The sequence below is a fragment of the Balaenoptera acutorostrata genome, chromosome 16 (assembly GCF_949987535.1).
Source record: "Balaenoptera acutorostrata chromosome 16, mBalAcu1.1, whole genome shotgun sequence".
NCBI lineage: Eukaryota > Metazoa > Chordata > Mammalia > Artiodactyla > Balaenopteridae > Balaenoptera > Balaenoptera acutorostrata.
The window spans coordinates 1,255,761-1,279,810 of NC_080079.1; the positions used below are offsets into that span (position 1 = coordinate 1,255,761).

General features: G+C 51.9%; 1 protein-coding gene across 5 annotated transcripts in view; it reads right to left on the reverse strand.

The window, feature by feature from the left end:
* The window catches only part of JAKMIP3 (Janus kinase and microtubule interacting protein 3), a 97,958-nt gene extending 79,764 nt beyond the window's left edge, over positions 1-18,194 (reverse strand). For all 5 annotated transcript variants that reach the window (XM_057531590.1, XM_057531594.1, XM_057531593.1 and 2 more), the window contains exon 1: positions 18,103-18,194. The gene's annotated coding sequence lies outside the window, so the exon portion shown is untranslated. The remainder of the gene's footprint in view (positions 1-18,102) is intronic.
* Positions 18,195-24,050: the final 5,856 nt, after the last annotated feature.

Genomic DNA, 24,050 nt, shown 5'->3' on the forward strand with positions numbered 1-24,050 from the left:
GGTTCTCCAGGTAAAGTCACCTTTCTCCTGGAATCTGAGCCCCATGGGTGAGCCCGGCAGGAAGAGCGGACGGGTGGGCAGCGGTGGAGCCTGGGAACCCCGGCCGGGCCCCTGCTCCGAGCCGCAGCTCCGACTGCCCACCTGCCTCTGCCCTGCGGCAAACTTGCGGCCGCCACGCCCGTCCTGAGGCCCCTCTTGCAGCTTCCTGGAGACCGGGTAGCTCCAGTGCCATCCTTGAGGTCAGACCCCCCGAGGGGCTGCCCTCCAGGCCCGGGGAGGGGACAGCACAGAGCCACTGGGAGGGACAGACGCGGACGCCGGAGGCCCTGGCTTCCTCCCCAGGACAGCTTGATCACCCGCGTGTGGCCGTAGTTACCGCGTACAACACAGGCTTTCCTTCAAAGTACATGAACATTGGTGTTTTCAAGGTCCCTCCTGACTTGGACAAGTGATCATTCACACCTTCATCCTCAGTAAACCTCCCTCCAGGAATGAGGAAGACTTGGCCAATCTCAGCTCACATCAGAGGCGAGACACACCCTCCGCGGGCCCAGGGTGAGCCAGCGGACGCTTCACCCAGGCCACCACCCGACCCGCTCCTGGGATACCGACCTCTCTGCTTGCTGGGCCCGGCAGCACCAGATGCCTCCGGAGGAAAGCCGGCTGGGAAAGAAGGGCTCTGCCCCCTCCTGCGGGGAAGTCCAGCAAAACCAAAGAATGTTCTAGCACGGGCACCACAGCTGAACCACAACATGAGACAGAAGCTAGGTCATCTGGAGCTGGGCCGGCGGCTCCTCGGTGGAATTCAGGGCCGAAGTTCTGTTTCCAAGCGCTCCTCCCATCGGGACCAAACGTGTCTTTCCAGCAGCCTGTGTGTCCCCGCCCCACTGCTTCACGTGGCTGGTTTTATGAGTCTCTGCACACACACATCCACATAAAAGCCCGTGTGACACATGGAACACGTGAGGAGGATGGCAGGGAGCACCTCTGCGGCTTCACCTGGTGGATCCAGCGTCTCTGAGCGCGTGTGGGGCGCCCCCCTCCCCGGGGCTGACCTGAGCCTCGCCGCCCCCCGCCCTCACGAGGCCACGCACGCCGCGCACCTGGGGCCCCGGCACACCTGTGCCCTCTCTGTAGGTAACACAACCCCGGGCGTTAACTAGTTCCAGAGCCCCTGTCAAGCACAACATCAGACATTAACTCCTCGGCCCCCAGTTTGCATTTCCACCCACAGATGCTAAGCAGATCCTTCACCAGGTGGAAGCAGCCTTGCACCTGAAATCATTCCCAATCTGCAGCCCAGGCCCTGACCACGCCCGCCTGCCTGCTGCTCTCACGAGAGTCCGAATCCCATCGTCCGCAGACGATGACGCACACTCACCATCACGCAGCCCCAAGGCACCTGCGTTGGGCCCTCAATCAATAACCGTGGGAAGGGTGGAGGCGGGGCTTACACGCAGGCACTAGGATGGAGCTGGCAGAGCCCCTCCCTGGCCCAGAGCGGCCCGCAGCGCGGTCCTCCTGCTGGGGTGTCACTCGACCCCCTCCCTGTGCTGCAGGCCCCCCACCAACCCGTGCGCTACAAACACAGCACCACTGTGCTCGGCGCTAATGGGCGCGTTTGTCCGAAGCCACAGGAAAGAATGGGCGCGTTCACGCCGGGTCAGTGAGGTGGGCGGTTGTCCCAGGCTGGAACTGCACAGAACGCCCCTTTCATGGGGGTTAAAAACACAGGACACAGCTGCCCTTGTTCCCGCCATGGGTGCCCAGCCCCAGGGCCCACAGCCGGCCGCGTGAGGAAGAGGGAGAGATGGCCTCGTGTGAGGCCACAGACAGGCCAGGAGGGACACACGCGATGGCTGGGAGGGTGACTGCCAGCTCACCGTGCCAGCGGGGGTGTGAGCGCTGTGCTTTGTCCCCTCTGTCCTGAGACAAGCCAGCGAGGCAGCGACCGGGCGCCGCGGGTGTCCTGCCGCACGTCCCTCTGTCCATCCTCCCGCAGCTCAGCTCCGTGGGGCCCACCCAGAAGTGTGCACAGCAGTGACCAGCTGCCAACAGCCCCCATGTGCTGCCTCCCGCACACCCCTTCCCTGGCTGTCCTTCCCGGCCCCGTTCCTGTTCCCTGGGGTCCCTTCCTAAAGTACACGCCCCACACACGGGCCTTGTCCCGGGGCTGCCTTGGGGAGGGAGGACTCTGGGAGGGTCTCATCTCAGAGAGCTGGTGCCAGCCGTGGCCGTGGAGGGCAGCCTCAGGGGGATTCTGGAACCTTAGGGGGGATTCTGGAGCCCGGGGTGGGATTCTGACGCTCAGGGTGGGATTCTGGAGCTCGGGGTGGGATTCTGGAGCCTCAAGGGGGATTCTGGAGCTCGGGGTGGGATTCTGGAGCCTCAGGGGGGATTCTGGAGCCCAGGGTGGGATTCTGGAGCCTCAAGGGGGATTCTGGCACCCAGAGTGGGATTCTGACGCTCAGGGTGGGATTCTGGAGCCTCAAGGGGGATTCTGGAGCCCGGGGTGGGATTCTGACGCTCGGGGTGGGATTCTGGAGCTCGGGGTGGGATTCTGGAGCCCAGGGTGGGATTCTGATGCTCGGGGTGGGATTCTGGAGCCCAGGGTGGGATTCTGGAGCCCAGGGTGGGATTCTGGAGCCCGGGGTGGGATTCTGGAGCCTCAGGGGGGATTCTGGAGCCCGGGGTGGGATTCTGGAGCTTGGGGTGGGATTCTGGAGCCTCAGGGGGGATTCTGGAGCCCGGGGTGGGATTCTGGAGCCCGGGGTGGGATTCTGGAGCCTCAGGGGGGATTCTGGAGCCCGGGGTGGGATTCTGGAGCTTGGGGTGGGATTCTGGAGCCTATGGTGGGATTCTGGCACCCAGGGTGGGATTCTGATGCCCAGGATGGATTTCTGGAGCCCAGGGTGGGATTCTAGAAGTGGACTGTTCATCATCAAGCGGGTAAGTGCCCCACTGCTGGTGGACATGGGCCCTCGGATGCAGTAGCCTCATTGGTGGTGGATGGCGACAAGGGGCAGGTGGGAGGTGGGAGCAGCAGGGTCCCTGCGGGGACTGTGCAGTTAGCCAGCTCGGTGGCCTTGCACACAGGAAGTGACAGGGGGACAAGTGGATAAAGAGGATGTGGTTTATATATACACATGTGACGGAATACTACTCAGCCACAAGAAGACGGGTACGACTGAAACATAACTGGGAGCTGGCGCTCAGAAGCCAGAAACCATGGGGGAGAAATTGGCCTCGTCACCGGTCGCCAGCTCTAAGACACGTCCCAGACCCCCAGCCCACGTGATGAGGGGGTATCGCCACCAGGATCAGGAATAAATGTCCCCCAGTCCCTCCCCAGGGGCCTGCAGCTGTCGACCGCAGTGACCCCCGGGGGAGGCTGCGGATATGGGGTCTGAGGGGACGCTGACACCAAAGGACCCTGAACGCCATCCTGGGTCCCCAGTGCAGAGCCGCGAGGGGCACCCTCAGCAGCCACAAAGCCTCTGTGTCAGTTTCCTGGATGGAGGAGTAAGCTCGCCATTTGGGAAGGGCAAACAGAAGCCCGGGACGCTCCCCAGCCCCGCCGGAATGGTCACCCAGAGGAGGAGTCAGCATCAGAGATGGGCCCATTGTCCCACGTGACTCGCCTTGACGGCCCCTCGGTCACACTGAGGGTCGTGAGCACCTCAGACGTGGCCAGGCGGGGTCTGCAGTGAGCTGGATGCAGTCTGCTCGCTGCCAGTCGGCCAGGCCCGGGAGCTGGCACCTGGCTGCTGACCCGGCCCAAGCCTTCTTCCTAAACCCCACCGCGTGGGGGGCTCCATGCCGTCTGCTCCTGCAGGAGGGGCAGCAGCGGTCCTCCGGGGCCTCGCCCAAGGCGGGGCTGCCCTCCTGCTCTCCCCATGATGGAGACGTTGGCACCTCCTCTCCTGACGGCCCTCAGACCAGCTCACGTCCACTGTCTTGCCGGCAGCGTGCTGGTGGACCCGGCACATGCCGCGAAGGCCCCAGCATCCTACACGCGTGCGGGGGGCAGGGGGGTGGGATCCCCACCGCTACTCCGGTGCCGGCGAACGGCTGTTTCACTGCACGTCACTGATCCCCGTTTGCACTTAAAGGCGTCACCTTCTTGCTACACAACGTGATATCCCAAATCCGACAGAACCCGCTGCAGAAGGGGGCACCCATGTACCTTAACCCGACATCAAGAGACCCTGAGAAGACCGTCAATAGATCAAAACTTAGTGCCGAGAAAATACAGGACTGACTAATGCGTGAAAGGCCCTCTCCACAGATGCCAAAGAACTCCGCGGAAAACTGTACCGACCAGGCCAATGCTGACTTGCGTTTATGCAGCTGAGCGACCCGGGCACACACCCTCGGAGAGGCTGGGGTCCTCGGGCACGGAAGGGCCTCTGTCCCGTCCTGCCAGGGCCCACGGCAGCCACCCAGAGTCTCATTCGTCTCATCAGCCCCCCTGCCCCCACCCCGGGCTCGGAAAACCTTCTGTCTGCAGGCTGCCCTGCTGAAGCCTGAGAGCTTCACGCAAAGTCGGGTGGAAAGCTGGAGGAAGTGTCCCGGAAGGAGGCGTGGAAATAGGTCACTGGACAGTGACCGCCCCCGTGGACCCCCCTCCAGCAGCCCGCCTCCCTCCACACGCTGCCAGGCTCAGCCAGAGTCTCTCCTCCCAGACGGGAGCCTCCAGCCCGCACCACCTGCTCTGTGAAGCCCCCGTGCCCTCGGGGGTCTGCCCCCCTTCCAGCCCCTGACCGCACGCAGGCTGGGGACCCCGGCTCCAGGGGATGAGGCCCAGGTCGGACATACGCTGCACGGAGGGACTCTCCCCAATTCAGCGAGCTTTCAGCTACAGGAGCTGCCGTGCGGCCAAGCCTGGCGAGTCAGCCCGTTTCAGGGCAGCAACCTGGAGCATCTGCTCTCGCGTCGCGAGCGGCGGGGACCAGCCTGGGGGTCTGTGAACGGGCTCTGGCCCAGCCGGGCACCGACCACGGGCTCGGTCCTCCGAGAGCCGTACGCGGCAGAGGAAGCAGGGCAAGTCCGGAACGGCTCCTGGGGAAGAGCCATCAGCAGAATTTCATTTTTTACTTTATCTGCTGCTTTTTTTTCTTTGCTTTGCTTTTTGGCCATGCTGCGCGGCCTGTAGGATCTTAGTTCCCCAGCCAGGGATCGAACGCGTGACCCCTGCAGTGGAAGCGCGGAGTCCTAACCACTGGACGGCCAGGAGAGTCCCTTTATCGGCTGCTTTTCAAAGAAGTGTCCCTTTGTTCTTTCAAGGTTTTTTCATACGAGCTCCTCTCCCTTATCACAGGGAAGGACGGGTGCGGGCAGCTCACGGTCTGGCTGGTCTTCGCGCACGCGCGTGGGCAGAGCCCGGCCACGTGCTGGGAGTCGCGTGAACCCAGTTGGTGGCATCAGTTTAGGAAGACCCCATCCCTCCCGCTTCTCCCCACGAACCAGAGTCACCGGGACGGGCCCCCTTCCGGGTTGCGAGTCTGCTCTCTGAGGGCTCTCGTGAGGATGGCAGGGGTACAGACACTTAGGTTCTAGAGGGTTCTCTACACGAGGAGCAGGGGAGGGGCTGCCCGTGGCTGCGATTGAATGAACTAAGTGTGGACCCAGCGAGCAGCAGGACGTCGCCCCCGTCACCCCCGAGAGCCCGGCCGGCGGCACCCGCTCTTCAGAGCACACACCTGGGCTCCAGAGGCGAGAAGAAAGGCCCGGACCCACTCTGGCCACCAGGAACGAGGCCGGACCGGACGCAGATGCTTGCGCTCAAGCCAGGCTTTGAAAAGACAGGCGCTGACTGCCCACAAACAAGCAGGCGACACTGGCCGAGGACCATCAGCCAGGGCGCCGCCGACCTAGAGCTGCAGCTGACGGCGCCCGGCGGAAAACTCAGGTTGAATTATGAGCATGTGCTATGGAGAGTTAGGGAGAGAGGCAGGTGCAATCCCACCAGGGGATGTTTGAACAAGACAAGGGGGCGGGGTCTGAGGGCTGGGACCCCAAGGGGAGAAGGCCAGTTGCTGGGTCCCTCAGTGCCCCAGTGTCGGGCGGCACGAGGGACCATGCGGGCTGCAGACCCTGGTGGGAGAGAACAAGGGAGCAGCTCGCTCCCCTCCTGCAGACCGGGGTCCCAAGTTCAGACGGTATTTAAAAAAAAAAAAGAGTGAAGCCAGAGCAGGCATTAATTAAAACCAAGGCGGGCAGTTCACACGGCTTGGACCTGCCGGCGGTGCCCCAGCTTGCTAACCGCAGGTGCACTGACCCTTCCTTCCATCTGCTTCCAAACTTGACTTCATCATGGCCTATGGGCTTCTTGGCAAAGCCTGCTTTGCTTTAATTCCCTCCCAAATGTTGCCAAAAAAAAAAGATGTTGGATTTTAATTGATTCACGCCATTTCGCAAGCCAACTGCTCTGAGCGGTGCTTCTCAAGACGAGTCACCCCCATGCGTTATGGCCTGTGGGAACAGCTGTGTGACCTCTGCATGACACCCTGGGGACGTGCTCACCACTCCCGCGGAAGAAAGAACCTGCGTCAACCTCCCAGTTAAGAGTCCAATCTTCACAACTGCTGCTCTGGCTCCAGGAGAAACAGAACGAACTAAATAGACACCAGCAGTCCCAGGAAATCTGCCCCAGCGAGCCTCAAAGCAGCCAACGCCCTGCAACACACCCGGAGGGTCCGCCTGCCTTCCTCCGGGGAACGTGGGGTGCAGGACCCTCGGAGGACCTGGCCCGGGAGCGGGGAGTGAGAGGGCGCGGCCTGCTTCCCGCGGTGCCGTCTAGGGTGCTGCCCTTTCTCAACTCTCTCCCCGACGGCAGCTCCCTGACCACGCCTAGTGATGAGCTGATCCCACCTGAGCGGATGCTGCAGCCAGCCCTGCCTCTACCTGACTCACACCCGGCTTTGGGCGTCAGCTCTGCAGGGCTTCTCCACTCATCGGGCTGCCCGCTGGTGGCTCTGTCTGGACTCATCCACGCCCTGCCAGCCCAGTCAGCTCGACAACTCATCTGCCCTGTGTCCACCAGCGCCCTAACCGCTGGCGGGGCCTCCCGCGCTGGCCTGAGCCCCTGGGATGAGAGGCACCAGAAACATTAACCCAGAAGCTATTCCCTGAGCTCGTCCACAGAGGAAGCTCCTTGGTGACTTGCCCCGCATGCCCCCACTTCTAAGATTCTTGGTGGACAGCGTGACCAGGAGAGAGAGAGGTGTCCAGCCTTTCCCAGGCATGCCCCTCACATGAACTGAACCCTCCCCAGAAACCCTGCTAGTTTCTCCAAGCTGTGGTTGGCACTGGCGCTGGCACTGGATGAGAAGTTGTTTTAGGGTGTGGACACCTCGTTCCACAACCTCTTTCAAGTTCACAGGGTAAGGTCCCCTGGTCCACCTGTGGTCATTCCAACTATGGCCTTGAAACCATGACAATGTGGCCTCAAGGTTGCAGCCCCACTTTAAGGCAGCTTCTTGCTCTCACTGCCCCACCCTGGATGGAAAGCAACATCTCCAAACCATCTGCAATACTCCATGGGAGCAAAGAAGAGTTTCAGAACTCTTTTTCAGGTAATGGTGGGCTGGTTAGGTCAGAACTCACTCACTCAACTCCCACCTAAAGGCAACAAAGATGCTGAGACGCCAAAGTCCCGGGACCGCCTGGATGGAGAGATAGCACATTATGGGAACACCAAGGCAGCCTTTGCCTAAAGCCAACACCTCCTGTGGACAAGACGGGAGCGCGTACTTGCTCCAGTGGGGAGTTCCACCAGTTACCCACCTGGGGCTAAGCTAGGACCAAAGGGCTAACCCTCGGGGGCTATTCAGCTGTGCTCACCCCCACCGCATCCGCCACCCCATTCCACGGGACTGCAGAGAGAGCTGCCATGAAGGGAACAGCGGCAGGAATCCCAGCTCTGAGAAGCGCACACAGCAGTCGGTCCTCGCACAGCGGAGACCAGAGGGGAACAAGGGCCTCCAGGCAGAGAAGCGGCCTGGAGTGGCTCCCAGCCAGGTGCCCCAGCTGCCCGGCAGGAGTAAGTGTGACCCTCTCCTAGAGGAGCACATTCACCCGAGGTCTCAGCAAAACCCACAGACAATTGTTCAAGGACAGCTAATGACACCAGGGAAGGCAGGGGACACGGCAACTGAGCAAGAACCGAGTTTAAAAAATAGAAAGAGACCCACACAAACTTCAGCACAGAATTAACTACCGATTACAAAACAGCAACCCTTGCTATGTTTTAAATAGGCTTTACTTTTGGGGGCAGCTTTGGGTTCACAGCACATCTGAGCAGAGTCCCCAGAGACCCCTTCTCCCCCCTCCCCACGGTCTGGTTCTATTTTTTTTTAAAGAAATAAGTTTGAAGCTTGAAAACAACTTCAAGGAGTAGAAAACGACAAGACGTAATATCTCAAACCTGAATAAAACAGAGAGCACTTTAAAAAAACAAATAAAATAACTGGAGTTAAGACACAATGGACATTGTGGTAGCATAAGACTGAACTAGTGACTGGAAGATGACATCGAAAAAATGACCCAGAAGTGAGCACAGAAAAGGCAGCACACACAAAAGAGAGGTGAGAGAGGCAGAGGTAGGATGAGAAGGTCGCTTAGAAGGAAAAATAAGGGCAAAAACTTGGATGCAAAATTTGCAGATGTGACTGAGAATTCTCTGAAATTGATGAAAGACAACCATCCAAAGATTCAAAGTAAGTCAAAATCTAGACACATCATAATGAAACTTGAGGAAAAAAGAAACAAAGACAAAGAGAAAATAATAAAATCTGCCAGAGGAATAAAAGCTTATGTTCAAAGGGAGGGCAGTTAGACTAACGACTAACTTCTCATCAGAACAACAGAAGCCATAAAACAATGGAATAAAGGATTAAATGCACTTTAAAAAATACTTGCCAAAGAGGAATTCAATCCCTAGTAAAAATATATTTCACCCTCATTATTGAAAGAAAGAAATTTTCAGACCAAAAAAAAAAGAAAAAAGGAACTGAGAGAGTGGATGCCAGGACTGAACAAAGGAAACTAAAGGATTTGCCTCAGGCAGAGGAGATGGTTCTAAAGGGACCTCTGAGAGGCTGGAAGAACACGGAAAGGCAGCAAAGTGCTAAATATGTGAGGAACTATAAAAAATAAATGCGTAAAGAACTAACAATGATTTCTAGTGGTGTTACAAAGTAAACAAGTTAGAAACAAAATGCCAAACAACAAAACATAAAAGTTAGGAGAGGGAGAAACTGATGTAGAGTATCCCAAGTCCTTGTATTACCTGGGAGGAGGGTTTTGGTTCACTGCAGCCTTGAAAAGTTAATTTTGCCTGCTGTTTTTTAGTGATGGTCATGAAGATGATAGAAAATAGAATATACAATGTTTAAATAGAAGAGAGGAGAAAAATCTCAGTCAATGCAAACGAAGGCAAGAAAGAAGAAAAGGGTGCAACAAATAGGAAGCAGAAAGTAAAAGAGATTTCCACCCAAATACATCAATGGAGCCATTAAGTGGAAATTAAGAAATACACTTCTGAGCTGGAGGCAAAATGGCTGTCATCATTTTTGAACCTCCCCAAATTTCCTCTCAATACTAAATGAAGCCACCAGAAAAGTAAAACAAAACACAAATTAAAAACATCTTCCACAAAAAGATGACAAAGCGCTGCCTCTCTTCCGATCACTACTACTTGCCAGCTTAGAACAACCGTCTTACTTCACTGGGGTTGCGTGGTCAGAAAGGTGGGCAAAGCTTAGCGGGAGGCTCATTCCTGCCCCAGGTGGTGTCTGGAGCGGCTGCACCCAAGCTGGGCTCCTGCTCTCACTCCCTGGGTTCTGGGGGTTCTGCTTCGGGCGGGGGCTGGGAGCTCAGGGTCCCTCAGCCTCTTACCTACGGGGGCTGTGCCGTCACAGTGGGCACCCCCAAAGCGAGCCTGCCAGGAGGTCTCTGCAGAGGCTAACTGCTTCCTGACACCCAGCCCAGGGCCTCACAGCATGACCACTAAACCCCACAAAGGAGCCCAGACTCCAGAGGAGGGGCTTTGCAGCCAGCTTCACTCTGCCAGCCACTACTTCCAAACCACCCCCACCAACCCCCTAAGAAACCGTGCAGGAGCTGGTGAGCATGGGAAAAGGGATGTGTGATGGTTCTGAGAACCGGGAACTCAGAAACCACTAGCAAGTGTGCACCTCAAAACGGAGTGGTCCCCCCTGAGATGGAGGCTTGGTGGGATAAATGTTTACGTGGTCTTGCATGGGAAAAACAACAACAACAACAAAAGAAAACCCTACCATAAGCAAAGTTCAATGATAAACGACAAAATAGAGAAAATATATGCAACTTATATCATAGGTCAAAGGCTAATATAGGATGAACTTCCGAAATTGAGAAGAAAAAGCCACACAACCCCAGAAAAGAAAGAAAAAAATGGGCAAGACTTATGAATAAACCGTTCACACAAAACAAAATGCAAAAAGCCTTTAAATACATGAAAAGATGCTCAACTTCACTCCTGGTAAGAGAAATGCAAATAAAAATACACTGAATTTACCGTTTCTCCCCTACCTGGCAAACCCCCAAAAGTTTGACAACATTGTCTGTTGGCAAGGCTGTGAGAACCAGGCTCTCATGCGTTGCTGGTAGAATGCCATACGATAGTGTAACTCCTGGGGAGGGGATTTTGGCAATATACAGCAAAAGTACACAGTCATTTTCCTTTTGGTCTAGAAATCCCACTTCTAAGAACCTAGTCAGAGATGTACTTGAAAATATATAAAAACCATGCGTGCACAAGGATATTCAACTGGAAACAATCCAAATGTTCGTGGACAGAGAGCTCGTTGACTAGGTTAAGATCCAGCCCCTCGGGGAATACTAGGCAGCTGAGGACAAGAATGAGGGCAGTCTCTGCACAGCAATGCTGAGACCTGGTACTAAGTGAACACAACAAATACTACAACAGGCTCATAGTAGGTTACCCTTCCCCTAAGATGGGACAGGGGAAGTGGAAATACACATGCATTTGCCTATATTACTGTTAAGTAGAAACATAAATCAAAACCTACTTTAAAAATATTACCAACAGAGGAGAGAGAAGAGGGTTAAAAAGACAAATATGAAGCTGGTCTGCTCGTAAAGTACTTTGGTTTATAGCTCTATATATGTGTTAGCATAAAACTATAACAAAATTAAATCAACATGAAGGAAAAGCAAAGCCATTCTTAAAAAGTGAAAGTAAAGTGAAACAAATGAACTTAGTGAATTAAAGACAAAAAGAAATCAAACTTTTTTTTTTACTAACCACACTCTTTTAACACATTGATATTATTTTGAAACTAATAGAATAAAGCAAAGAAGTAATCTTATGAATGTCATTAGGAGCCAAGAATCTCAGCCTAAGAGAAAGAAGATGGAAATATAAAAATAAAGAAATAATTATCTATAGTCTTAACTTTGAATTAAAATTTTCAGTATAAAATCATCATGCATTTTCTCTTAAAATTGTTTCTACTGTTGTCCTCTGAAAATACACAAAGTTGAGACCAGTGCAGAAGCCATGAGTTCTGCTAGCACCCAGCCGTGTGGGTCTTCAGATAACATTTCCCCAAAAAGACCTGGAGCTCCCGGGGCACGTGGCGATTCCAGCCTCTGCAGGACACGGGCCAGGCAAGCCTCTCAGACCAGAACACAAGGAGACTGTCCAACACTACTGGGGTCCTGTCAGAAGGGCACAGGGAGAATATGCAGGAGAAGACGGTTGGGACGTGGAGGAGGGCAAGTTTCTTTGACAAGACACACACAAAAAGAAATAACCACACACACACACACACACACACACACACACAAACCTGATCAATTAGACTTTCTCAAAATGTAAAACTTCTGCTCATCCAAAGGTCCACTTTAGAAAATGAATAAGCGAGACACAGATGGGGAGAAGATAGTCACAAGACCTATTTGACAAAGAACTGGCATCTAGGATATATAAAGAACACCTACAACTCAATCATAATAGGACAAACAACCCAATAAAAATAGGCAAAAGATTTGAACACGCGCCTCACAAAAGGAAACATACAGACGCCCAACAAAGATGTGCTCAATGTATTAGTACCGCGGGAAACGGAAGTGAAAACCACAAAGAGATGCGACCACACACTCCCCAGTGAGACTAGAGTTAAAAAGATCAAACGCCAAATGTTGGCAAGCACTTGGAGCAACCGGAATTTTCATATCAAATGGTGCAGCCATTTGGGGGGAAGTTCTGACAGTTTCTTATAAAACAAGACACACACCTACTCTGTGACCTAGCAGCTTCACCCCAGGAATTTCCATAAGAAATGAAGACAAACACCCACAAAAGACTTGGACAAGAATGTTCCTCAGGAAGATAACGTAGGCTGTACAAGATTCAAGTCCCCCCAAAATCTCCTCACTAAATTCCACAAAAGAATTTCACAACATCAAAGATTCTTTGCCAAACTACACCCTTGGCATTACTTGAAGACAGAGTAGCAGAACCTCCAAGTAACCGTGAGTAAAAGGAGAAAAATCAACAAATCCCGGGACCACCATCCTTCACGCCCCCATCCAGCCCCACTCAGCTCCCACCCAGCGCCAGGAGGACAGACGGGGCTGGCGTGGATTAGTGGATGGCACTGGAAAGATGAAAGCCACTTTCAACACGAGAACCCCTTCCTGACTACAGGAAGGGAGCTCACAGAACTACAAGGCCCAGACCCCATCAGAGGGCATGGCATTGCTAAGAGGGCAGATCTTACATGTTCTCACCACAGAAAACAAATGGTAACTATAACAGGATGGGGATAGTAGCTAATACTATGGTGGGAATCATGTTCAATTTATAAATGCATCAAATCAAGAGGCTGTACATCATACATGGACACAATTTTATGTGCTGATTAATCTTGATAAAGAAGGTGGAGGTCAGGGTGGGCTGGGGAGGGCAGACAGACGATGTAAAGACAGATAAAGGGCCAAGTGAGCTATTCAAAGTTAACAGATTCAAGTTAAGAGGCCAGAGTGATGTGAAAGGACAGCATGATTTGAAAGGTCAGCTTTCCAAACACAGAGCTTCTGAGGAGAAAAAGGGGAAAAAGGAAGAGAGAAACTCCTATTAGTAACCAGGTAAAGAAAGAGAAAAGAAGAAAAAGGAAATGCCGTCTTCAAGACAAAGACCCCCATCACCACAGCACACACACAACTCACTAAAACATCTGGACGTCCCCAGGATGACACAAAAGGGGGCCATTAAGCTAGGACTCTTGTAAAACACCCCAAAATCATAAATACAAACAAAAGAAAAGAAAGTCCACAGGAGACTATTGGAGAAAATCAGGAAACAAAATTTCACACAAAAGAATTGATATGATTTCCCCCAGTTTAAAAGCAACCTGAAGCAGAAGAAAACTAAATCCATACAGAATTAAGCATCTTCAAACAGCCATCTGAGGGTGTGTAAAACCACCCTGAATTAGAAATTCGAACACTAAAGCGAACCAAAAATGGGGAAAAGTGAAAAGACAGTTGATCAAATTCAAAGAAGAAGGAGAAGGAGAAGAAGGAGAAGGAGAAGGAGAAGGAGAAGGAGAAGGAGAAGGAGAAGGAGAAGGAGAAAGCCAAAATCATCTCATAAATGAGAAATAGGGTATAAGGTGCCCAAGGAAGAATAAACTTAAATGAAAATCTAATAAGGAGCATCGAAGATTGAAGACCAGGCCAGGAGAGACCAAGAGAAGGGAGTGACATAAAGAAACAGTAAAGAGTCAGAGAGAAAGAAGGGAAGATAAGCAGAGGAGGGATAGTATTCATATCTTCAGGATCTCTAAAGAAGAAAAACAAAGCAATGGCACAGACCAAGCTAATATTTAAAGCTATAATCCATGGAAACTTTCCATATACAGAAAAAGACCTGAATCTGCACATCTCAAAAGGCCCACTGGGTACCTAGAAAAACAAACCCAGGCCAATCAACTCTGAAACATTCCTAGTAAAACTATAAGATTCCAAAGATAAAGATAAAATCCTCAAGGCCTCCAGGCAAAAAGAACAGAGTCAAAAGAATGAGACTAGCATCAGATGTTTAAAACCAACACAGAAGCAAGGAAACGATGGAAAACATTAAAAAACAAACAAACAAACAAAAACTCAGTGAAAGAAACCACAAACCAAGGATTTTTGGAACCAGCCAAGCCTGGAACATCTTGTAGTTCCAGAAAGTAAGACAATGAGAAAAAAAATATTTTAACTTAAGAGAAAGAAAAGATGGGCTTTTTGAGAGAGTCCAGCAGCAGCCTGAGGTTGTCCCTTAAGCCAGCGGTGGAACCATCTGCTGGACAAAATATTGTTACCACTGGATTCTAACCCATGGAGCAAAGCCATCATTCATGTGTCCCGACAGATAGGAACAAATAATCAAGTAAATGGATGAGGAGAGGACACGGCTTTCCCTTCCAGGAGAATTCCAACCGGCAATGAGAAAGGAAAGGACAGGGGAGGCCTGACAGCAAACACCACAGTAATAACTCAGATGCAAGATGTGCGAAACACCGGCACCGGTGAGTGAGGGTTCAAGGAAAGGAAAGATGGCCACTTCACACGGAGAAAGCATCGAGGCAGCCCTACATCACTGTCAACAAGCGTGTGGACACGGCGACTTCCTGAAGCAGTTCGTGAAGACAGGCACATGGGTGCTGGTGGTGGGGAGGGTGGGGGGTGCAGAGGGGGTGGGGGGGTCTGGCCAAAAATGCATCACCTCGTTCCCAGCACGAGAAAAGAGCAGATAAACTCAAATTGAGGGGCATTTTACAAAACAACTCATCAGTACATAGTTTCTAAAAGTATCAGTGTCATAAAAGACAAGGAAAGACTAAGGAAGGGTCACCTACTGGAAGAGACCAAGGAAGCAGAACAGCTGGGATCCTGGTGGGACAGAAAAAGGGCATCAGTGGGGAACTGGTGAGAGGAAGGCCGGTCATCCAGTGAATAGTGTAGAGGTGCTAATTAATGTGCTGGTTCTGACCATGATCTACAGGAAGATGTCACAGAAGACGTTAACGCCAGGGGAACCTACAGAACTTGGTGCTATTTTTGCAACTTTTCTGTAAGTCTAAAATTAGTCACTTGTAAAACTTTAAAAAAGTGTTTGGGGACTTCCCTGGTGGTCCAGTGGTTAAGACTCTGTGCTTCCAATGCAGGGGGAGCAGGTTTGATCCCTGGTTGGGGAACTAAGATCCTACATGCCACATGGCATGGCCAAAATAAATAAATAAAAATTTAAAAAATCTGTAACACATACATCACGGAAGGCTCCTCAGAGAAGGGGTGAACTCCTCAATGTGGATGCATCTCAGAATCCCTACATGGCAGAGGGAGACAGAGACAGAGACGGAGACAGAACAAGCTCTCTGATGTCTCTTATAAGGGCACTAATCCCATCCTGGGGAACCCACCCTCATGACCTCATCCAACCCTAATTACCTCTAAAGACCCCACCTCCAAGTGCCATCACATTGGGGATCAAGGCTTCACAAATGAATTTGGGGGACATAATTCAGTCCACAGCAGCATCTATCCATGTGCAGGAGTTACCTATGCAGGTGTTAATTAGGGGTTAATTGATTGTCTTGATTGCACTTCTCTATAATTTTAGAATTTCCTTTATAATCGGGGGAAAAAAAAAGGCAAAAGTCAGAGGTAAAGGGGCCCATGTGCTTACCTAGTGTACTGGTGAAGACTTGGGAGGGGGAGTCCCTCACACACGGTGAGACTCGTACAGAGGGTCCCAGCCCTTTGGAGTGGTGGCAGAGGCACCCCAGAGACCTGCCAGAGCTGAGCTGACCCAGTGCTCATCTGAGTCACAGGCTAGAGGTAGAGTCACGGAAGAGGCCAGCAAGGAAGGGCCCCCCGTCTGCAGGATCTTTGCTGGATGCTGCTGCAGGGGACCTAGCCAGCCTGACAGCCCAGCGGCAGGGAGGGAGCGGGGGTCCCAAGGCTGCTTACCTGGAGTGCACAGATGTGACGCTGACTTAAGAGGTCTATTCCAGGGGCGAATCGGCTGGGAGGCTTGACCCTTTCACTGAGGTCTGCCGCAGGCAGGTCACCCTCAGCAGGAGATCCTGGCTGGGTGCGAAGGACAAGGCCTCACAACTTTGCACTGGACTATGGCAGAGCACGGTCGCCGGGGGTACGGCTCACAGCCCACCGACCCCTGATAGGAAGGGTCTAGGCATTGGGCCCTGCCCAGGAGCAGGGTGAGTGTGGAGGCAAGGCAGCTCTGCTGGGAGATGGGATCGTCAGACCCCAGGGTCGGGCAGGGCAGAGCTGAGGACACAGGCCTGGTGCGGGATCCAGGCCCCAGTGGAGGTCCCTTAAGCCCCCTGACTATGCCTAAGAGACACGGGGCATAACGCTCGTCTGTGACTTGGGACGAGGACCTTCCCCTCCCCAGGTCTCAGGCTCCTCACTTCCGGGTGATTCACTGTGAGACCATCACTTCCTCCCTTTCAGGCTCCTGGAGGATGTGCTCCGAGCCTGGTTCCCTGAAGTCCCACCTCTGTCCTCGGGCCTCTCCTGGGCTTCCTGCAGGGTGGTATCTACATACCCGAGCACAGGTAGAGAAACCAGAACAGTGCCTGGCATATAGCAGGTGCTATGGAACGGGTGACATTTTGATTATGACTCTCCTTTTTCTCATCTTTTTCTGTCTTATAACAGTTTATTTATCGTTATGCCATGTTCACAGTCGCCTAGCTCTCGCGGGCATCATGAATGCAAACTGGTGGTGCCGAAGCCCCAGACCCTGGGACTTGCTCACAGTGGTGCTGTCAGCTGCCCTCCTGAAGGCACGGCGGCGTTCTGGTCACGTGTCCTGGAAACACGTTAAAGGAGGAACTTCGCTCCTTAATACCGAAGTTTATGAGAAGGTAGGGAGGGATCTATCTGCCGTGAATGTGGGGAGAAACTATTGCAGGTAGTTGCCAGATCGAGTCTTAGTTCACGGGCACAAATCAGCTCTCAGAAAGGTGCGAAGGGCTAGGAGGGCCCTGAGCCCTGGCAGACGGCCTGCCCGGTACCTTTTCCCTCCACCCTCCCCAGGGCAGGGGAGCCTCCGGCCAGGTGGGCAGCAGGTCCTCCCAGCCCCTGACAGCGCCCGGCTCCCGGCGTGGCAGCCGAGGCCGAGAGGCAGTTCCGATTTCCCGCTGTTCTCCTGCAAGCCAGCGCCTCGACCCGCGGGTCCGTTCCTTGCATTTGCAGACAAGATGCAACAGAGAAGCTTTACCGCATTCTGTCGCGGCAGAAAGAGGATAATGAATCAAAACGTAAGACGCCGAGCGGGAGGGAACTGTTGAGAATCGGATCCGCCTCTCCCAAGATGCAAGGTCAAAGGGAGGGGCAGGTTTTTCCAGGAAAACTGGAGGCCGGTGCCTCCTCTCTGACTCCTGACACCCAATTAAACCCCTTATTCTGTGGCTTCCGATTCTGTGAGCATCCGACAGCTACGCCACCACCCCCCGGAAACGCAAACACGTGAGATTAAAAACTGGACACCAAAAAAAAAAAAAAAAAAAAAGAATCGCAAGGGCCGCGCCTTCCGGAGGGCGGCTCGGTCGGCGACGCGTAAATGCCGGAGTCGCGCCCCCGGCGAATACCTGCGCGCCCAGCCAGGGCCTGTGCGCCTGCCGCCGCGCCCCGCGGGGTCCCGGGAAACCAGCGCGATCCAGAGGGGTGGCCCATGGCCCTCGGGGGCGCCTGGAGAGGCAGAGAGGACTCCCGCCCCCAGCAAGGGCGCCTTGGGGGCGCGGGACCCCGGCCTGCGGGATGTCACCCCGCCACCTTCGGGCCACCCCCGACCATCTCCGGGTCAGCTCAAGGCCACCTCCGGGCCATCCCCGACCAACCCCGAGCCACCTTACAGCCACCTACGGGCCACTCCCGGGCCTCTCCAGGCCACCCCCGGGCCACTCCCGGGCCATCTCCGGCCAACCCTGCCGCGCAGGGCGCCCCGGCCCGGGACGCACGGTGCCAGGCGCGGGCGCAGCGCGGAGGCCCGGCCCGGCCGCGGCTGCTCACCAAGGCTCCCCGCGAGCGGGCGGCTCAGGGGCTCCGGGCAGCGGCGTCCGACGGCCCGGCTCAGCCATTGCAGTGGCGCTGCGGAGGGCGGGGGGCGCGCGTCACCGCGGGCGGGGGCGCCCCAAACCCCGGCCCTCCCCGCCCGCCCCTCCCCGCCCCCGCGCGCGTCTCCGAGACACCCCACCCCACCTCCTCGTCTCCTTTTCTGCCCATCCGATTCTTTTAAGGAGCAGGTTTGCGGTCTATTAAAATCAGAAAACCGTGTTGCCAAAAATAACCGGGCTGCGGCGGGAGGGCGCGGGGCGGGGCGGGGGGAGAGGCCGGCCTCCGTGCAGCGCGCACGGCCGAGCGCCGGGACCACCGGTTACCAGGGACGATCCCGGTGAGAATTACTTACCCACACTTCATGTCGGAGATTAGCAGCCGTGAGGAAGCACGGGATTGTTGCACGTGTGTGTTTTAACCATTAACTCTTGGCTTCCCATCTCCAAATGCTGCCTTTCTCCGCCCTGATGAGAGAGAAGCGCTTTTGGGAGCCTTGCGTGGAGCAAATTAGTCCTTGCTCTGGATTCAGATCCACAGATCCATGGTTAAGACGCGTCCCTGGGGCCTGCTGGCGCCAGGATCCCAGCGCCACCGCTGCTGCATCCTCCGGGGGTCTGCGTGCTCATCTGTAAAGTGGGAAGGATTGCCCACTCCCACTGCTTAGAGCTGGTGGAGGAGGTACAGTTATAGATGTGGCAGGAAGGAAGGGCAAATGCTGTTTAGGAAAACCTGTGTACAGGGCAAAAGCTTCCCCCGTGGAATACATTCCTTCCCAGATACCAAGACTTAATAAACCAGCAGATCCCAGAGTTCTGAGCACAGACAGCAAGTGGGGACCCTTAAGTGTGACAGTGACAGGGGCCTCGCCCACTTTGCCCTGGACCCATGCTTTCTGGCCACAGGAAAACCAGTGCTGTTTATTGATTGCTGGCTGAGAACACATCTGAGAGCGCAGAAACTCAGCCTTCAAGGTTTGTTCTCCCAGCTGGCACCCTGGGCACCTTATGTGGGCCATTCCTCCTCTCGGCCCTTCTAGATGAGAGACACGGGGAAGACTCAGAGGCCCCATGGGTGTCAGGCCTTGAGGCTCTCCCTTGGTTCCTTGGTCAGAGGCGATCGTGGATAGGTTAGTGTGAAAGTGAAGCGGGCACTCAGGAAGGATCCAGATGGGAAGGAAAACCACGCCCAGGATAAGCATGTACTCAGCGAGGTCGGATGGGATGGACCGACTGCCGGGTGGCTGCTGGGAGCCCAGGACATGGTACCACGTCACCACTCCGTGTCGGCCTCAGCTGCTGAGAGGCTGAGCGCTGGACGGCGGCCAGACGGGCCTCGGTGGGGAGAGACCTGTGTTGTTAATCCACAGATTGTCTGCAGCCATGCCGCCACTGGCACTTCTTTCATGGGCTTTTTGTGCAAAGACTGGGATGGCTGGACAAGGCAGCCGGCCAACGTCTGCAGAATGGGCCATCATCTCCACCTGACTGTCCAGCGCGTCCTACACAACAGCAACATCTGGTGAGATGCATGTGGAACGCAAATATTCTCACATCTGGCCCTACTCCAAAAGGTCTGTCCATCTCCCTAATTCCTCCCCAGATCTCCTTAACCCTAACCCTCCAAACCCATTCCTTCTCAGTCCCTGATCATCAGTGTAGACAAATATCTCCGTCAACTCTCCTTCCAGGTAAAGCAGATAACATAACCAAATCTATTGCTCAAAAATGGCCCACTGAAAGAGAGCTCAATCTAGTATTTATTTTAACCAGCAGCAACTTGTAAAGTAAATGTATTTGCATTCTTAATGATCAAATATTTAGAATAGTTATACTAACATGAACATATTTTTTAAATGTAGAATTTAAAGTTTAGACCTGTCCAAGCATTTATCTACAGGATTTTAATTCCGTATAAGGCATTGTTTCAAAGCTATTGCCCCTGCAAATCTTATTAACTCCAGCTTTACATAGACTAAGAAAATGTTAAGTCATTAAAATGAATGCTGTTCAGTCCAGTCATCACAGAAATTATTTCTTGCATTTTCTCCATTGTAAAAATTCTCCACAGAATGTCCTAAATGTCCTTATTTGTGAGTTTAATGTAAAGTAGTCAAGAACAGACTCTGGAGCCAGAATACTTTGATTTGAATTCTTGTTCTGCCATTTAGAAACTGTATGACCTTAGGCAAATCACTTTACCTCTTCTTGGCTCAGTTTCTTCATTAAACATGGTTGTGGTTAAGATAAAATTAATTTATATACATAAAGCTTTTAAAGCTGTTCTGACAAACAGTAAACAGTGCATAAATATAGCTAAAATTTTCAACTTTCCTATTTTTTCTTCCTCTGTTATAATGCCCATTAAATTTATTTATAATAAATAACCTTATATTAAAAAAATAATAATAAAATAAAAAAAAATGGCCCACTGGCCACTTGGGCCAGTCCAGTAGGGCTGGGATGCCATCAGTCCTTTTCCAGCCAGTGCCAACTTAGCGTGACTGCAGCAGGCTCTGTTTTTTATTGCTCAGTCAACTCGTTTTAGGGAACTCCCCATAAAATCAGAGATGCAAGTGGAGGGACCTGGAAAGGGCGCCTCCAGAAGACGCTACCAGCTCCTGCAGCTTCCCTGGGTGTCTAGGGTGAGCTTGAGAACAAGCTCATGTTAGTCTGCTGGGGCTGCCAGAGCAAAATCCCACAGACTGGGGGGGGGGGGGGGGCGGGGGTGGGTTAGACAACAGAAATTTATTTTTTCACAGTTCTGGAGGCTGCAAGTCCAAGATCACGATGCTAGCAGGGCTGGTTTCTGGTGGGGTCTCTCTCCTGAGGATCAGTGTTGGCTCAGAGTAAATGTCCGGTGATCCCCTGAAGGTCCGAGTATTTTCTCTCCCCAGGGCGCCATGCGGGAAATGTGGCTGCAGGTCCTTCTCAGAAAGGCTAGGAGAAAAATTGTTGCTATTGTTGTTTTAATACCTATGGTGCCAGCACAGGATCCGTCCCCATGAACACCCATCTTTTCCTTAATTAAAAGGACTCTCTGGGACTGGGAACTGATTCAGGTCTGACCACTGAGCAAGTGGCTGTGAATTCTAGCGCAGTGACTCACCAGCTGGCTGTGTGTGTTCATTAAAATTCCAGTTTGTTGCTTCAGTCAAATGTATCAAGTCAGCCCTTCGTGGGTTTCCTATCAATTTCAGTCCCGGGAACCACGTGATAGTTCACTGCCACCCACAATTCCTGTGGGTCAAGCCATTCTGATGACCACCCAACTCTTCTGCCGGATGAGGTAACCGCACCCACTCTGCCCTTGGCAGTGGAGCTGCTGCTGTACCTTTGCACTACAGGATACAAACTCTCCCCTGGAATCAGGAAGCCCGTTCATGGCAGCCCCTTTATGCCTGACCCGCGGAGAACAGCCACTAACTGCACTGCTTCCCCAGGAATCAGGCCCTTGCCCCACCAATGTCTGTCTTAATGCACGTGATAAATCCATCCAACATGCCCGGCTCCCTAAGGCTTTAGATTCTTTCCAGCACATAAAGGAATCGCTTGCACCTCAATTTCATTCCACACTGAGTTCGGGTTTCGCTTAACCAAAGGACAAGACACTTAGACCCATTCAGATTGCTCCAGCTAGCCCAGTGGATCCAGACTCTCTATTTACTCATGGATAGGCAAACCCATGTTGAAAAATTAAGACCAATTTAACACACATTTTAAAAAGGACTGGTAGCTGAAAGTCTGATGACAAACAGCATTTGTGGGATAGATAAGTAGTCTCGACGTATCTCTTCCCAAGATACTTAGTAATCACAAAGGGGAAATAGTGTGTCTACAGTGGAGAAACCAGGCTGACTCCAAAGGAACCTAAAAATGAAAGTTAACGTCTGCAATGGAACAAATCAAAATCAAGTGCCTCAAACGATGAGAACTGAGAAAAACACAATTTCATTTCTGCAGGATGCTTGCCCAGATTCACACCTGAATCTAATCGTGAGCAAACATCTGAGAAACCCAAACTGAGGGACCCTTCTACAAAAATAACTGTTATCCTACAATAAAACTATCATGGAAAACAAAGGCTGAGGAACTATTCCAAATAAGGGAGACTAAAGATCTCAGGACCCAGGGCTTTCTTTCCCTAGAAGAAGCATTGTTAGGACAGAGGGGAAATTTGATGAGCAAGTAACATTTCCATGTTAATTTCCTGACTTTGATAGTTACACTGAGATTATGTAAGAGCTGGTCTTTGCTTTTAGGAAATACACATTAAAGTATTTGGGGTGGTGGGGGGAGGTTTCATGCTTACAGCTTACTCTCAAATGGTTCGGAAAAAAAAATGTATATATATATATGCACACACATACGCGTACATGGAGAAAGAGATAAAGCAAATGTGATAAAATATTAATATTTGGGGAATCTAGGTGAAGGGTATACAGTAATTCTTTGTAAATATCGAAGTATTCTTTGTAGTTCTTTGTATTCTTGCAATTCTCAGTAAGTCTAAAACTGTCAAATTTAAAAGTTTATATATATATGTATAACTGATTCACTTTGATGTACACCTGAAACTAACACAATATTGTAAGTCAACTGTACTCCAATAAAAATTTTAAAAAATAGGACTTCCCTGGTAGTCCAATGGTTAAGAATCTTCCTTCCAATGCAGGGGACACAGGTTCGATCCCTGACAGGAGAACCAAGATCGCACATGCTGCGGGGCAACTAAGCCGGCACGCCACAACTACAGAGCCCACGTGCCCCAACGAAAGATTCTGCGTGCTGCAACGAAGACCTGACGCAGCCAAATAAATAAATAAATATTTTAAAAAATGATTAAGAGGATACACCTTTCAAAATCTTAAAAATAAATAAATAAAAGTTTTTTAAAAGTTGTATTGCTCCTGCCATGATCTGGTCCCCTTAGAACACACTTCCACACATATTCCCCACTATTTTGCCAAAATAAATTAGCAAATTCTGCAATTCCTTTGATGTGCAAATCTACTCTTCTCAGGTTTGACTTTGTTTTTGGTTTTAAAATTTATTTTATTGAAGTATAGCTGATTTACAAGGTTGTGTTAGTTTCTGGTGTACAGCAAAGTGATTCAGTTATATATTTACATATAAAATAGCTTGCATCTGCTGACCCCAAACTCCCATGCTACCCCTCCCCCACACCCCCCTCAACCACAAGTCTGTTCTCTATGTCTGTGAGTCTTTCTGTTTCATAAATAAATTCATTTGTGTAATATTTTAGACTCCACGTATAAGTGATACCATATGATATTTGTCTTTCTCTGTCTGACTTACTTCACTTAGTATGATAATCTCTAGGTCCATCCATGCTGCTGCAAATGGTATTATTTCATTCTTTTTTATGACTGAGCAGTATTCCATTGTCGAGATACATATATATATATCTCACATCTTCTTTATCCATTCATATGTCAATGGTATTTAGGTTGTTTCCATGTCTTGGCTATTGTGAATAGTGCAGCTATGAACATAGGGGTGCAGGTATCTTTTTGAATTATAGTTTTGTCCGAATATATGCCCAGGAGTGGGATTGCTGAATCATATGGCAGCTCAATTTTAGTTTTTCGAGGAACCTCCATACTGTTTTCCACAGTGGCTGCACCAACTTACATTCCCATCAGGTTAGACTTTGTCATTGGTCCCTGGCAGGCAGGTATCTTACTGTACTTACAGCCTAGAATCAGGAGAAGGTATCAGGAATGCATTGCCGTCACCTACCTGTGCCTGCCTCCTGTGAGGTCACAGTGAGCCTTCACACCAAGTGGGACCAATCTCTTCAGACCATAAGGTTATGGGAGGGACTTCCCTGGCGGTCCAGTGGTTGAGACTCTACGCTTCCAATGCAGGGGGTGTGGGTTCGAT